Source organism: Nematolebias whitei, chromosome 12 (genome assembly GCF_014905685.2).
Source record: "Nematolebias whitei isolate Nwh7 chromosome 12, NemWhi1, whole genome shotgun sequence".
Lineage (NCBI taxonomy): Eukaryota > Metazoa > Chordata > Actinopteri > Cyprinodontiformes > Rivulidae > Nematolebias > Nematolebias whitei.
Genome location: NC_056509.1, coordinates 6363447 through 6378018, shown reverse-complemented (window position 1 = coordinate 6378018; position 14572 = coordinate 6363447).

Genomic DNA, 14572 nt, shown 5'->3' with positions numbered 1-14572 from the left:
CAAAAGCTCAAATATGAGTTTTTAAGTTCTTTTTAAGGGTGCAACACATACGTCAGTTCGCGGAGGTCCGCGCGTACTGGATTAGAGTCAAAGCGGATGCCCGCAGGGCCGCACAAAGCTAAAATTTTACGACCGCATACTCGGTGTTACACAATAAACTGCTTGGTGATGGACTGTTTTGAATGTGACACCAATGTATTAAATTCCCCTTCTTCATCCCTGATCTGGCCTTTTCTTTTGTTTTTTTGCCAAAAGGCAAGCAATCTCTTCCTCTTCCCTTGATGCCATGGCTGAAATGTTGAGAAATAAAGGAATTTGCCACGAGTGAATTAAAATCAGGTCCAGCGTGGCTGCAAGAGGGTCTGGAGATTTCCTGGTGGGCCGCTCTAATGTGTGGGCTGCAGGGCCAGCGCTCCATGTTTTTTTTTTTTTTTTTAGAATTTTTATTAACAACATACATTATAAACACAGAACACTGCTGCGGCTGGAGCTGCCAGCTCTTGTTTTCTTTCTCCGACCTGTCAATCCAGTAGGCGTGCCAGCCAATGACCAATCGGCGATCTCAATTTGTCCCAAAGGTAAATGTCCTTTGTCTGCAGAGTTGCTCTTCAGCCGCTCAGGGTGGACACTCGAGCATGAAGTCTCAACCCATCTCTTGTTTTTTTTTTTTCTCTGACATGTCAATCAGTCCAGTAGGCATGTCAGCTAATGACCAATCGGCAACCTCAATTTGTCCCGAAGGTAAACACCTCTTTTCTGCAGAGCTGCTCTTCAGCTGCTCAGAGTGGATGCTCAAGCATGAAGTCTCAACCCTCTGTGGACGGTGCGCACAGTTTCCAAGCAGCTGACAGGATGCAGGAGTATACTGAGCCTTAAGTCCAGTCCCTCAGTGGGCACTGAGCAGAGCCAGGCCACGGGGAAATGTCCCGGTTCTCCCGACGGCCAGTCCGCCCCTGGGAGGCGAGCAGTGGAAAACTGAAACTTGTTTTGATCCGGGGCTATTGACAAAACATCTGGGGCCTTAGCCCTGGAAGCCCTGGTCTAACGACGCACCTGGGGTGTGCTGTTTGTGGGACTCGGTTTGTTTGTGGCTCCTCAGATTGATGAATTCCTTTGGATAAAGGATGAAATATCTCAACAAAAAAAGAAAATGTTCTTATGACCTGACTGAACTTTGTTGGATCTGAGACAAGACATTCAGCACCAACAATTTCTACAAAATGCAGGGGATTGTTTGAAACTATTAACAATTTAGCCTTTGTTGCTAAATCCGTCAGCCACCAGCAGTGGTCCGGGCCCATATGTCACATCCGGTAAGCTGATGGACGGCAGCTCCCCCGGCTTCTAGAGTCTTTGTATTCTAGAATTGCACCACTTGGGGTGGCTGCATGTTGGAGTAGCTCTGTTACTCTCATTCTGAGATATTGCTTTTTAAAACTTTAATTACTATTTTTTTCTGGCTGTAAATCGCTTTTTTTCAGATGATTATTTACTCTGGTATCGGATGCTGTGCAGCTGTAAGGGTTTTTACTGAAAGCTTTTTACTTTTGGGCATTTGCTATGATGCGTAACTATGGCAACAAGGTGTTTTTTTTTTACAACCAGAAGCAGCTGATAACATTGCAAAAGCTCAAATACCTCATCTACAGCCTCATGTCCCAAATGAGTTGAAAAGGAGGTACCATGGACACATTCCCATCAACCTGGCAGTGGTGCGCGTGTGTGTACCTGACCGCCGAGATCATGGAGATGGTGGGGAAACTCAGCTCATGACAATGGGAGGACCGGGATCATCACCTGGCACCTTCAGCTGTCTGTGGCAATGAGGAGTTCGGCAGACTGCTGGGAGGGGTGACCATCGCTCAGGGAGAAATTCTGCCCGGCATTCAGGCAGTCCTGCTGCCCAGGAGGACTGAGAGGCCCACCAGATCTGACAGCAAGCTTCATCCAGGTGGATGGATAGGTATCTGGGGCCAGATTCTTTGGATTCGCTGCAGGAGATCCTTCCTGCCCACAGCTATCAGCATCTATAACAACTCTTGAACGAAACCATGATGATGATCTACGACAACACTTATTTTCCCTTTGGAATTAATAAAGTATTTTTAAATTGAATTGAATTTGAATTCTCTGCAGTCTTAAGATCAAACTGACTTGTTTTTTGAGTCAGACTAAAGTTGGTCCTTCCTCCCACTGAACTCGGTGTTCAGTGACTCAGAGAGCCAGATGGGACGGTCCAAAAAATTATTTTGGTCCAGGATTGGCCACTCCCACCTGACCAGTCACTCGGAGCGCAGCCTGCCGGCCATGTGGCCCCTTGAGCGGGGAGTCATTGTACGAAGGTCCGATGTTTTGTTTTCTCCTCTCCGGATCCCAGCCGTACTTTTCATCGGGACCTTTGTGGTTCTGCTTTGTTCTGAGCAGGATTGCTGTATGGTACTTTGTCGACATTCTGTTGGACTGGCTCCTTGTTGGGTGTTGGCAGTTGGTAATGGGTGAAGTGTCCCCGTGTTCCCGAACAGGACCAGAATCAATCCAAGTAAAGCTGTAGGGGAATTCGACCCAAACAGAGCCGGTCTCAGTCTCAGCGGACAGCCCTTTACCTTTCATTGAAGGATCGTCCAACCTCGTGGGATTTGCTGTTGGCCCGGAGGAGCCTGATGGAACCGGACCAGAATCAGAACTGAGCCATGGATGGCTCCAGCTTCTCTGGTCAGTTCTCATCTTTGTTTGACTGGAGGAAGCCTCTCATGCTGTGAAGCGCCAAGGAGCAGCTTCTCGAGGGAAGCCCAGAGTTCTGCATTGGAGTTCTGCTGGTCTTACTCACCTGGATAAATTGGATCCGTGCGGGTCCACCTGTTCAAAGCCGGTCAGCTGAAGGTTTTTATTCTGGATCACGCTGTCGTTCTTTGTTGACCTGAACTGAGCTAGGTCCATGCCTTTCATTTCAGGAGGATTTTCTGACAGCTCGCTTTCTGGCAGCTTGTTCTGCTATTTGCTGCAAATTATCTGTTTCTGTCTGTTGGTTCTGGACCCAGCTTCTGTTTTTTCATGGGAGCAGCCATCCATCTTCACAGGGGAGCTGGAGCACCCCTAAGCCAAACTCAAACTGCAGTTGGGCCATGTTAGCAGAGTTCACTTTTTGGCTCAGTGTTAAACGTGACGCATGAAACATGGTTTGGCTTTGTGTTGTTCCTCCTGACTCTCTTTTGTTTGAAGAAGCACACACCTTTTATTTAACAAAGGTGTACAGGTGTAATAAATTAGAGAAGTCATGTGATGCACAATAAACCAATAAGAAAAACAAAACTAAACAAATGAGAGCATCACAAGACAAAAACATTCATAATGTCAACACCCCCACTTGCTCACATTTGGGTAACTCCCTCAGACTCTGTTAATGTTTCAACCAAAATACATTCTTCATATACCAAACATAAACGTTTCATACTTCTTCAACTTCATCTTTGTTGCTGGTTTGGTTAGTACATCTGCAACCAAATCATTAGTTGGACAGTACTCCAGAAAAAAACCTTTCCTTCATTTCCAACTGATCTGACAAAATGATATTTAATATCAACATGCTTACACCTTTGCCTGTGTACAGGATTTTTGGCTAAGGATATGGTACCCTGATTGTCCTCATAGATCTTAGCTAAATAATCCCGACCATCCATGTTAAATAACAGTTGTCTTAAGTATAAACATTCCTGTACAGTAGCAGCTAGTGCCATGTACTCCGCCTCACATGTAGATAGTGCTACAATAGACTGTCTTTTGGTTTTCCATGAGAATAATGGACCCTCCTTATTTAGACTCATGGAGTAACCTGTAGTACTTCGTCGATCTGATACATCAGCTGCCCAATCGGCATCACTATATGCATAAATTAGGTTTGCACTGGCACCCCTTGTAAAACACAGTTCCTTATCTTGTATGCATTTTAGATACCTGAAAATATGCTTTACAATACTCCACTTTTCTATGGTAGGGTTTCCAAAGTACTGTGTCAGTTTACTTACTACACAGCTTAAATCTGGCCTTGTACACATTGACAAATAGATTAAGCTTCCTACTGCCTCCCTGTATTTTCTGACATAATTTATTATTTCAGCATCATCAGGATAGTTAAGTTTCTGCTCACAGGGTGTAGTTCTCGGTTTACAGTTTTGCATGTCAAACTTTTCTTGTATTTTTCCCATGTACTTTGACTGTGACATTTTAATACTGTCAGCATCTTGCTCAAAGTCAGTACCACGAAAATGTGTCAACTTTCCTAAATCCATCATCCTAAATTTGGATGCAAGCTTCTCTTTCACATCTCAAAGGGTATTCATATCACTGGCAGCAATAATCAAATCGTCTATCCATATGATAACAAACACCTTCCCAGTATCAGTAATCTTTGTGTAAACACAATAATCAGCAGGGTTTTGAACAAACTTGATTGAAGTCTTGAAGTCATGCAACATTTTGTTCCAGTTTCTGCAGGACTGTTTAAGTCCATAGAGGGCTTTTTGCAGTTTATACACAAGTCTTACATTTTTCTGAAATACTTCCTCATAACCCTCTGGTTGGTCAATATAGAGTTCACACTCAGTTGGGGCATGTAAATATGCTGTCTTCACATCCATCTGGTGAACAACCATGTTCTCTTGTACCACCTTTTGCATTAATACTCTGATGCATGTCATGCTAGTAGTTGGTGAAAAGGTCTCATATCCCGATGCATGCTCAATAATCCAAGTCATCATAGTTCACACCTTTCTTTTGACTGTACCCTTTGGCAACATATCTAGCCTTTTTTTTTTTCATTTTCCACTTCCGGTAAGCTGATGGACGGCAGCTCCCTCCGGCTTCTTTGTAGTCTTTTATCATCAAATTGACCCGTTTTTTGAACTGGACTAAAGTTGGTTCTCCTTCCAACCGAATTCGATGTTCAATGACTCAGAGAGCCGGACAGGACCATCCAAAAATATATTTGGGTCCAGGACTGGCCGCTCCCACTCCACCGGTCACTCTGAGCGCACCCTGCCGGCCAGGTGACCCCTCGAGCTGGGGAGTCATCGCACGAAGGTCCGGTGTTTTTTCCTCTCTCTCTCTGGTCCCCATGTACTTCTCATCTGGATCTTTGTGGTTCTACCTGGTTCTGACAAGAATTGTCGGGTGGTATTTCGCTGGTTTTCTGCTGGACTGGCCCTCGTGGTGTCTTCATTGATGTGGGGGAAGTGTACCTGTGTCCCCCGAACTGGTCCAGAACCAAACCGAGTTGGCTGTGGGGGACTTCGTCTTTAACAGAGCCGGTCTCAGCTTCAGTGAGCAGCCCGTTACATTTAAACGAAGGACTGTCCAACTCCATGGAATCGCTATGTTCGTCTGGAGGAGATGCTCTGATGCTTTGAAGCGCCACTGGAATCGGACAGAAGCAGAACCGGGCCAGGGACAACTTCAGCCTCTTCGCATCTCGTGCTGTGGAGTGCCAGAGCCAGACTGGAGCAGAACCGGACCGGACCAGTGACAACTTCAGCCTCAGCCTCTCCGGTCAGTCTCATAGTTTTCACCGGGGGTGCCTCTTGTGCTGTCAGGTGCGAAGGTGACGTGCAGAGGAGTGGAGGAGCAGCGCTGCGTGGCGCTCGAGAGAAGTTCGGAGTTTGCATCAGAGTTGCTGCAGGCCTCCATCCAAACTCACCTGGATAATAATTATTATTTTTATTCCAGATCACGTTGTTGGCCCCTGTTGACCTGAAATGAGCTATGACCATGCCTTTCATTTCAGGAGGATTTTCTGGCAGCTCGCTCTGTTATTTGCTGTGAATTATCTGTTTCTGCCTGTTGGTTCTGGACCCAGCCTCTGTTTCCCATGGGAGCATCCATCCATCTTTGCAGGAGGGCTGGAGCCCCCCTCAGCCCAACTCAAACTGCAGTTGGGCCATCTCGTCAGATTTGTTTGCCCATTTGATTTGTGACACTTTATGGTCTGAGACTTTTCTGCACCATTCATATTATTGTCATTATTTTCAGATCTCAGACTATCTGGAGTCACTGAATCTTGTTAATACACCTGGATCTGCCCATCATTGCAACTTTCACTGTTTTTGGGTTCTGAATGATCGCGTCTTCATTAATGTTTCTCATGGTTCGATTATGGGGGCTAATTGTCACACTGTTAACTCCTGTAATTACACATCAGTCACGAAGAACTCAAGAAAATGTCTAATAACTAATATGCCTCACAAATTCCCTGGTACAGGTGTATTCCATAACATTTTGAGTGATCACTGTGTGACTCTCAGAGATATTAAACGTCCACCTTCTAAGCCCAGATTAATTCAAAAAAGGGATCTGAAATGTTTTTGTGAACAGTCATTCCTCTGGGATCTGTCTCGATTTGACTGGCATTGTATTTCATTAATTGATGACGTGAACTCCACTTGGAACTATTTTCATAATAGTTTCATTTATTTTGTGAACAAACATGCACCTATTCGTCAGTTCAGAATAAAGGGACGAGACAGCCCCTGGTTTACTCCAGAGCTAGCTGACCTCCTATACAGGAGAGATCATCTTTGGGCTGTAGCGATAAAATCTGACTCAGACACTGATTGGTTGAGTTTTCGGCAGATGAGGAATAAATGTACAACTGCTGTCAAAGCTACAAAACATAACTATTTTTTTTTCCTCCAAAAATCTAAATGACCCTAACAGATTCTGGAAAACCATCAAATCTCTCTCAGGCAGCCTCCAATCATCTGACCTCCCATCACAACTTCTCGTTAACTCTGTTCCTGTATTAAATAAGCACGAGATCCTGAACCGTTTCACCAAACATTTTGTTGCTTCTACTTCTCTATTTGATTTACTAATGGAAAATCAGCCACTTCACAATAACCAAACTTGTTCAAATCAAATCCCTCCTACAATTCAATCCTCAGTTACACCTCTTTTTCTCCATTCTCAGTCAGTGAGGTAAATAAACTGTTAAAAGATCTTGATCCTAAAAAATCTGCAGGTCCAGATGAACTTCCACCTTATTTCTTAAGGCTGGCCGCTCATATCATCACAGTCCCTGTGACCCACAACTTCAATCTCTCCATAAGCCAAAACTCCATTCCAGATGCTTGGAAAACAGCCTTTGTTCTTGTGGTTGACCCCACCTCACTGAACAACTATCAGCCAATCTCTAAACTTTGCATTTTAGCCAAGGTTCTACTCTCAAATCAAAAGTTACCTAGACTCATTTAACATCTTACCTTGCCTTCAATCTGGTTTCAGGAAACAACACAGCACAACCACTGCTTCACTGAAGGTTCTTAATGATGTTGTTGAAGCACTGGATGCTAAGGATTATTGTGCTGCACTTTTCTTAGACCTGTCTAAAGCTTTTGACACTGTGGATCATAACATCTTGTGTCATAAGCTCTCAGAAATCGATTTCTCAGAACACACCATTGATTGGTTCTCTAACTATCTCTCAGACCGGAGGCAATGTGTTCAACATAATGGTACTTCCTCCAGTTATTTAACAGTCAACAATGGTGTACCACAAGGCTCAGTCATAGGACCCACCCTCTTTACAATCTACATACATAATGTAGGTAAAAACATCCCTGATGCATCCAGACATTTCTATGCTGACGACACAGTTGTTTATTGTCGAGCTAAAACAGTTGATAAGGCTTTCCAGCTTTTGAAATCTGCATTCAACATCATCCAGACAGATTTGTTCCACCTCAAACTTGTCCTAAATGCCGACAAAACCAAAGGGATGCTTTTTTCAAATAGGAAGTTGGTCCCAGCAGTTCTTCCTCAGATTTTATCCTTAAATGATGTCCCGATTGAGTTTGTCGATTCCTATAAATATTTCGGTATCTTGGTCGACTCGCATCTCTCTTTTAAGCTTCATGTGGAAAACTTGGTAAAGAAACTGAAAGTTAAACTGGGTTTCTTTTTCAGAAACAGATCCTGTCTAACTCTGAATGCTAGGAAACGTCTTGTATCTGTGAACTTCCTTCCTTCCATTGATTACGGTGACATTATTTACATGAACGCTCCTATAAGAACCCTGCAGATGTTGGATGCTGTCTATCATGGTGCACTAAGATTCATAACTGGCTGTGATTATCATACCCATCATTGCACCCAGTATTCACTGGTTAAGTGGACATCATTAACTTCACGCAGACTCTCTCACTGGTACATTTTCATTTTTAAATCACTTCTTGGTCTGCTGCCTTCATACATCTCCCCCTACATGTCTCAGCACGAGTGCAGCTACAGCGTGTGCTCTCAGGACATTATTACCTGCAGTGTTCCCTCAATGAGGACTGAACAAGGCAAAAGGGCCTTCTCTTACTCCGCTCCTGTTTCCTGGAATATCTTACAAAAAGATCTGAAGCTCTCGACCTTGACCTCTCTAAGTGGCTTTAAGAATCTGTTGGACTCCTGGCAGGGACCAATGCAGATGTTCCTGTTTTTTTTTTCTACACTCGCCTTAGAATCTATCTGTTTTCTTGTTACTTTTCATTTTTTAGCCATTCTATTTGTTAAGAAAAAATCTGTATGACTTTTTTATAACTGTCTATTGTTGTCGCTGTTGTGCATTGTTGTCATCATTCTTTGTTGAAATCAGATCTCTCTTGTAAATGAGTCCTCGAGGCTCAATGGGATTTACCTGTATAAATAAAGGTTGAATGAATGAAAGCCTTAAATTTGTCTGATCCATCACTGTTCTTTTTGATTGCATACACCCATTTAACCCCCCCCCCCCCCCACACACACACACACACACACACACCACCACCACCACCACCACCACTACAGCTTTGCCCTTAAGTAAGTTGGTCAGGGTGAAAGTAACATTCTCTTTTAATGATTGCATTTCCTCATCATTGCTGTAACCCACTCTTTTGCATTCACTGATGTTACAGCTTCTTTGTAGGTTTGGGGCACATCAGTAATCAGCCTGTAACAATAATCAATGCTGGCTATATCCTCATCATCATCAATATATCATCAAACATAGTCATTTAAGTAAACTGGTTTCTTTTTCTATCTGACAGTGTATCGTCTCTCAGGTTCCTCATGTTTTATTGTGTGACCGGTACTCACCACTGGGTCACCTGTGCCTGGTTCATGATCAGGAACATTTTCTGGTTTAACATCTGGAATTTTGGTTGCTCTGGGAGTAACTCTAATAAGATCATTATCATAATCCAAAGTTACATCTGTCTCACTTTTCCCTTTGGATACAAATTCCACAACGCCTGTGCATCTGTATTTTCCTGCTGTTTGGATAATAGACCATATAGGCTGGACTATTCATGTCATACCCTATGAAAAGGCCTTTTTTCACACTTTGAATCCAGCTTTCCTTTCTCTTGTTTGTAAGTGTAACAAACACATCCAAACTTTTGCATCCTAGAAATGTTAGGCTGTCTGCCTGTCAACATGAAGTAGGGTGTTTCCTTTGTGCGGTTATTAAAACATCTGTTTCGCACTATAGCAGCTGTCTGAACTGCACATGGCCATAACATTTTTGGTAACCCGCCATCCAGTAACATACATCTAGCCATGTCAAATAAGGTTTTCCAGTTTCATTCTGCTGTACCATTTTGATGTGGAGAATATAGTGCTGAGGTCTCGTGTCTGATAACATTTCTGCTCAATAATGCCTGGTACTCTTTCCCTGTAAAGTCTGTGCCATTGTCTGACCTTATACATTTTTCTGGTTCAAGATGGCGGCGCCAGTGTGTTCAGCTTGCCTCTCTCTGCAAACCTTGATTGTTTTTGTGTTGTTTTTTGCTTTTATAATTCAGGGTGCCAACCCTCTGCTGGTGTATAATCACCAAAGGCTTTTAAATCTTCAACCCTGTTTTAATAACTTGGCTTCATCTGTGCAAGAGGGCCAGAAAACTTTTTTCCCTCCATTTCCGTCGGACGTGCCGTCCTACCTGTGCCACACCCCCATTCCACCGGCACGGAGAGGGCGCAAACGCCGTGGGAAATGCAGCGGCTGGCTGGTCAGACTGAAAACCTGTTTGGCATTGGCCGCTCTCTCTCATGGGTTTGGAGCTGCATCTAATAGTGTCATCCTGTGGCGCTTCTCGGCTCCTATCAGCTCCTCTCAGGTTCCTGCTGTCGACCTGGATGAGGGACAATCTGCACACTACCTCTCCCTCCCCCACCTCCGCTCGCGCGGAGTGAATCATCACAACCTGCTGAACCAAGCTTCTCGGATGGATTACACCCTGGCTCTGGTACCTGTTGTCGACCTGAGAGGGGAGCAGCCAGTGCGCTACCTCACCCTCCCCCACCTACGTGCATGCGGGGTGAATCATCACAACCTGCGGCTGCTGGACAGAGCTCCTCAGACGGATTACACCCCGGCTCTGGTACCTGTTGTTGGCCTGGGAGGGGGGCAGCCGGTGTGCTGCCTCCCCCTCCCCCACCTACGTGCACGCGGGGTGAATCATCGCAACCTGCGGCTGCTGGACAGAGCTCCTCGGATGGATTACGTCACCCCCGCTCCATCTCATGTTCACATGGCCCTGGTTAATGCTAGATCGCTAACTAACAAGACCTTTATTCTGAAGGATTTCTTCATGCGGTCTAGATTTTTTATTCTTAACTGAAACGGGTAACTCCCGGTGAGTCCAGTGCTTTTTGTGAACTCTTGCCACTGAACTGTATTTTCTTCAGCTCTCCCAGGAGGACAGGTCGTGGAGGAGGAATATCAACTGATACAGGAAGAGCTATCTCTGTAAACAACTCACACCTTTAACATTTTATTCCAGCTTTGTGTTCAACTTATTTGAGCTTGGATCTTCACACTGGGTGCTGTTTTATACAGACCTCCAAAATACAACAAGGAATTTTTGACTGACTTTGCAGATTTGTTGGCAGGAGTCCTGGCTAAATATGACAGGATATTAATAATTGGAGATTTTAATATCCACGTGTGTTGTGCTGACAAACCGTTGGTCAAAGATTTTTTACAGTTGATCGATTCTTTTAATTTTTTTCAGTTTGTGTCAGGTCCAACACAAGAATGCGGCCACACATTAGATCTTGTTTTAGCTCATGGTTTTAATGTTTCTAATCTGGAAGTGTGTGATGCTACTTTCTCAGACCACATGCCTGTTGTGTTTGACATGCCACTTGTCTGTCACTCTGTCAAACCTTGTACCCCTGCACAGCCCTATTGGGTCATTAACTCCTCCACTGCTGCTCAGTTCTCTGCAGCTTCTAGTTCTGCCATCAGCTCCAGGGATCCTGTGGGTCCTTGTTCAGATGTTGAAGCTCTCTCATCTCATTTTAACTCAGCTTGTCAGACTGTTTTAGATGCTGTGGCTCTTAAAGATTAAAGATAAGAACTTCCAGACTGAAGCCTGACCCCTGGACTGATGATGTTACACGTGCTGCCAGACGCCAGTGCAGGAGAGCAAAGCGAAAATGGAAGAAGGACAAGTTATAGCTGTCTTTCCAAGCACTGAGGGACAGCTTTCACCTTTATCGGTCCACTGTTAGAGCTGCAAAAAACAAATATTTTGTTGACATAATTTTCACTAACTCTAACAATCCACATGTACTTTTTAAAACCATCAGCTCTGTTCTTAATGCCCCACAATCAGCCTGCCCGGAGAACTCCACTGGAGTGTGTGAGAACTTCCTAAGCTTTTTTACCAACAAGGTTGCAAACATTAGAGCTCTCATAAGCCATTCTTCTTTTGACCCCTCCATCTATGTCACACGCTCTGCTGTTTTCAGTCAGTTTGAGCTCGTCACCCTGCCTTTTTTAAAAGACATCACTGGTCGTATGAAATCTGCTGGATCTCCAAACGATCCCACCCCACCTCGTCTTTTTAAAGAGGTTTTTCACACGGTGGCTCCTTTTGTGTCCCAAATCATAAATGGCATCTTGGCAAGTGGGCAGGTACCTGCAAGTTTTAAACATGCAATTGTGACACCACTGATTAAAAAACCCGGTCTTGACTCTACAGACATGTCCAATTTTAGGCCTATTTCTAAACTGCCCTTTGTGTCGAAGATCTTGGAGAAAATGATCAACATTTTTCAGTCAGGTCATCTGGACAGTTTCTTTTTTTGTGCTGAAACATATCGCCTTTGGTCCAGAAGGCTTCATCAGTCAAGGAAACACACAACAAAACTGATTCTTCCCCCAACTGCTTACTCCAAAGTGGAACAAACCAGTTCTGCTTGTGATAAGATGGTCTCTTTGGTATGCACCCTCCTCCATTGCCGGCCCTCTTCCTTGTTGACAGTCGTGTCAAACTGGTTGAAAACAACAAAGTCCATGCTCAATAATTCAGGTATACAATCCAACATTTTTCAGTCAGGTCATCTGGACAGTTTCTTTTTTTGTGCTGAAACGTTTCGCCTTAGGTCCAGAAGGCTTCATCAGTCAAGGAAACACACAACAAAACTGATTCTTCCCCCAACAGCTTACTCCAAAGTGGAACAAACCAGTTCTGCTTGTGATAAGATGGTCTCTTTGGTACACCCCTCCTCCATTGACGGCCCTCTTCCTTATTGACAGTGTAGAGGGATATGGGGCTGGATATATATTGTAAATTATCAGTCATGAGTTAAGCTCATAAGATATGCATTTATTCTGATGCATGCTCAATAATCCAGGTAGAAAAATCTAAAAAAGTTAAATCTGGTCCTCTGGACATTCAAAAAAACAAAACAAAGCAAAACAACAAAAAATGTAGAAACGTTTCGTCTCTCATCCGAGAGACTTCCTCAGTCTGAGGTGTTGTTTTCAGCTCAGTCTCTTAAATAGCACCTTCTCAGAGTGGATCAACCAGTTTGCTGCTGACAACCAAAACCAACTGATCACATGCTCAAGAAGGACCATCAGCCTAACAATGGATCATTAGTACACTGATGGCTGTTTACTATTCACAAAGGGCTGAGTGATACTAGCAATCACAACATTGTAAGAGGGGGACAATTGAACACGTAGGCCTCCACCCCTGTTTAACGATGGACGATTTCTTTTCACAAAGAGATAAAGGAGGCCATCTTTCCAAAAGCTTCAAGGTCTATGGGGGATGCCCCTAGACCCAGCCGAATCCAAACACAGACCCTCAAAGTGGATTTGGTCAAAGGTGGATCTGTGTTCTTAAATACATTTGATTTGATTTGATTTGACTTGACTTGACTGGACTGAAAGAAAAGAAATAGGGTTTTCATGTATAGAGTATGCTAACCACATTATTTACTACTGTTGTGCAGTCATGTATTGTAAACCTTTGTCCTTGTTTTTGTTTCACCTAAACAGATCTGCAGCGAAGCAATGGCCGACCTGAATAAAATTAACTGATTTTGACTTACTTTCATTATTCAGTGGAATTAAATGTTTAATGTTGTATTGCACTGTTTTGACAATGATGTAACCAAAGAAAATATATTTTCTGCGCAAGCGTTTAATAAGATTTTTCTCTACAGACTGAACGAGGTAAGAAGAATAAATTAATTATACTAACTAACTGTTTGTGCCAGGAATCTTGAGGAACCTGTTGGACTCAGGACCCTGGGGGCTCCCCTGTCACCTGGCTTGGAGAACTGAAACCAGACTGGGTCTGGCATGTTGTTTTCTGGGAAGGTTTTCTATTGTTGTGGTGATTCATCTCTGCTAAACTGGTATGGGAACTAACATATGTGGGCAGGGTCCTATTCTTTTGTTTGTCTCTTTGTACTATTTTCTGATTCTATCCAGCTCTGCAAGTGAACGCCACAGGGATGACTTCCAGGTGTATCAAGCAGGCTGAAAGAATTTGACTCCACGTAGGAGACTGGGTTTTTGTCAAGGACCTCTGCCAGAAGAATTGGAAGTCGAAATGCTGACTGAAACCATTCCAGGTCCTGTTGACAACACATGCAGCTGATTTAAAGATCACCAAGAGGACTACTTGGATTCATGCCAGCCACTACAGACGGTTCTTGGGTCCACCACCAGACTAAATGAGGAAGAACCATCGACTGCCCTCTCAACCACAGGGCAGAATAATTCCTGAGGACAAGTGATATGAAGACCCACACTGCATCGAGACCAGTTACTCGATAAAGCCCAGAAAGCCCCGATACACCCCTTCTAGCCCACTTTGTCAGGGCAAGTGGCCTGACTCAAAATAGTCAGAGGCTAACAAAAGGAGAACGGAGTCTCCAAGCCCTGGCACATACACACACACACACACACACACACACACACACACACACACACACAAACAAACACAGACACAAACAAAAAACAAACAAAAAAACACTGAACTGTACTCTCTGCCAACAAAAAAGGTTGAATCATGTCATCTGGACTTCGTTTTTTTGTTAAAAAGAAACGTTTCGCCCCTCATCCAAGAGGCTTCGTCGGTCTGAGGCCTAGCCATCTGGTATTACCCAGAAGCCACCCTGACTCTTGTGTTCCAAGCCTGCCTCAGATACCCCTGAAGTCTGGCCTTTTCACTAATGGTTTCAAAAACACAAAGTTTGTTTTCTCAGTCATCCAGGTATATAACAACAAAAAAGGTTGAATCATGTCATCTGGACT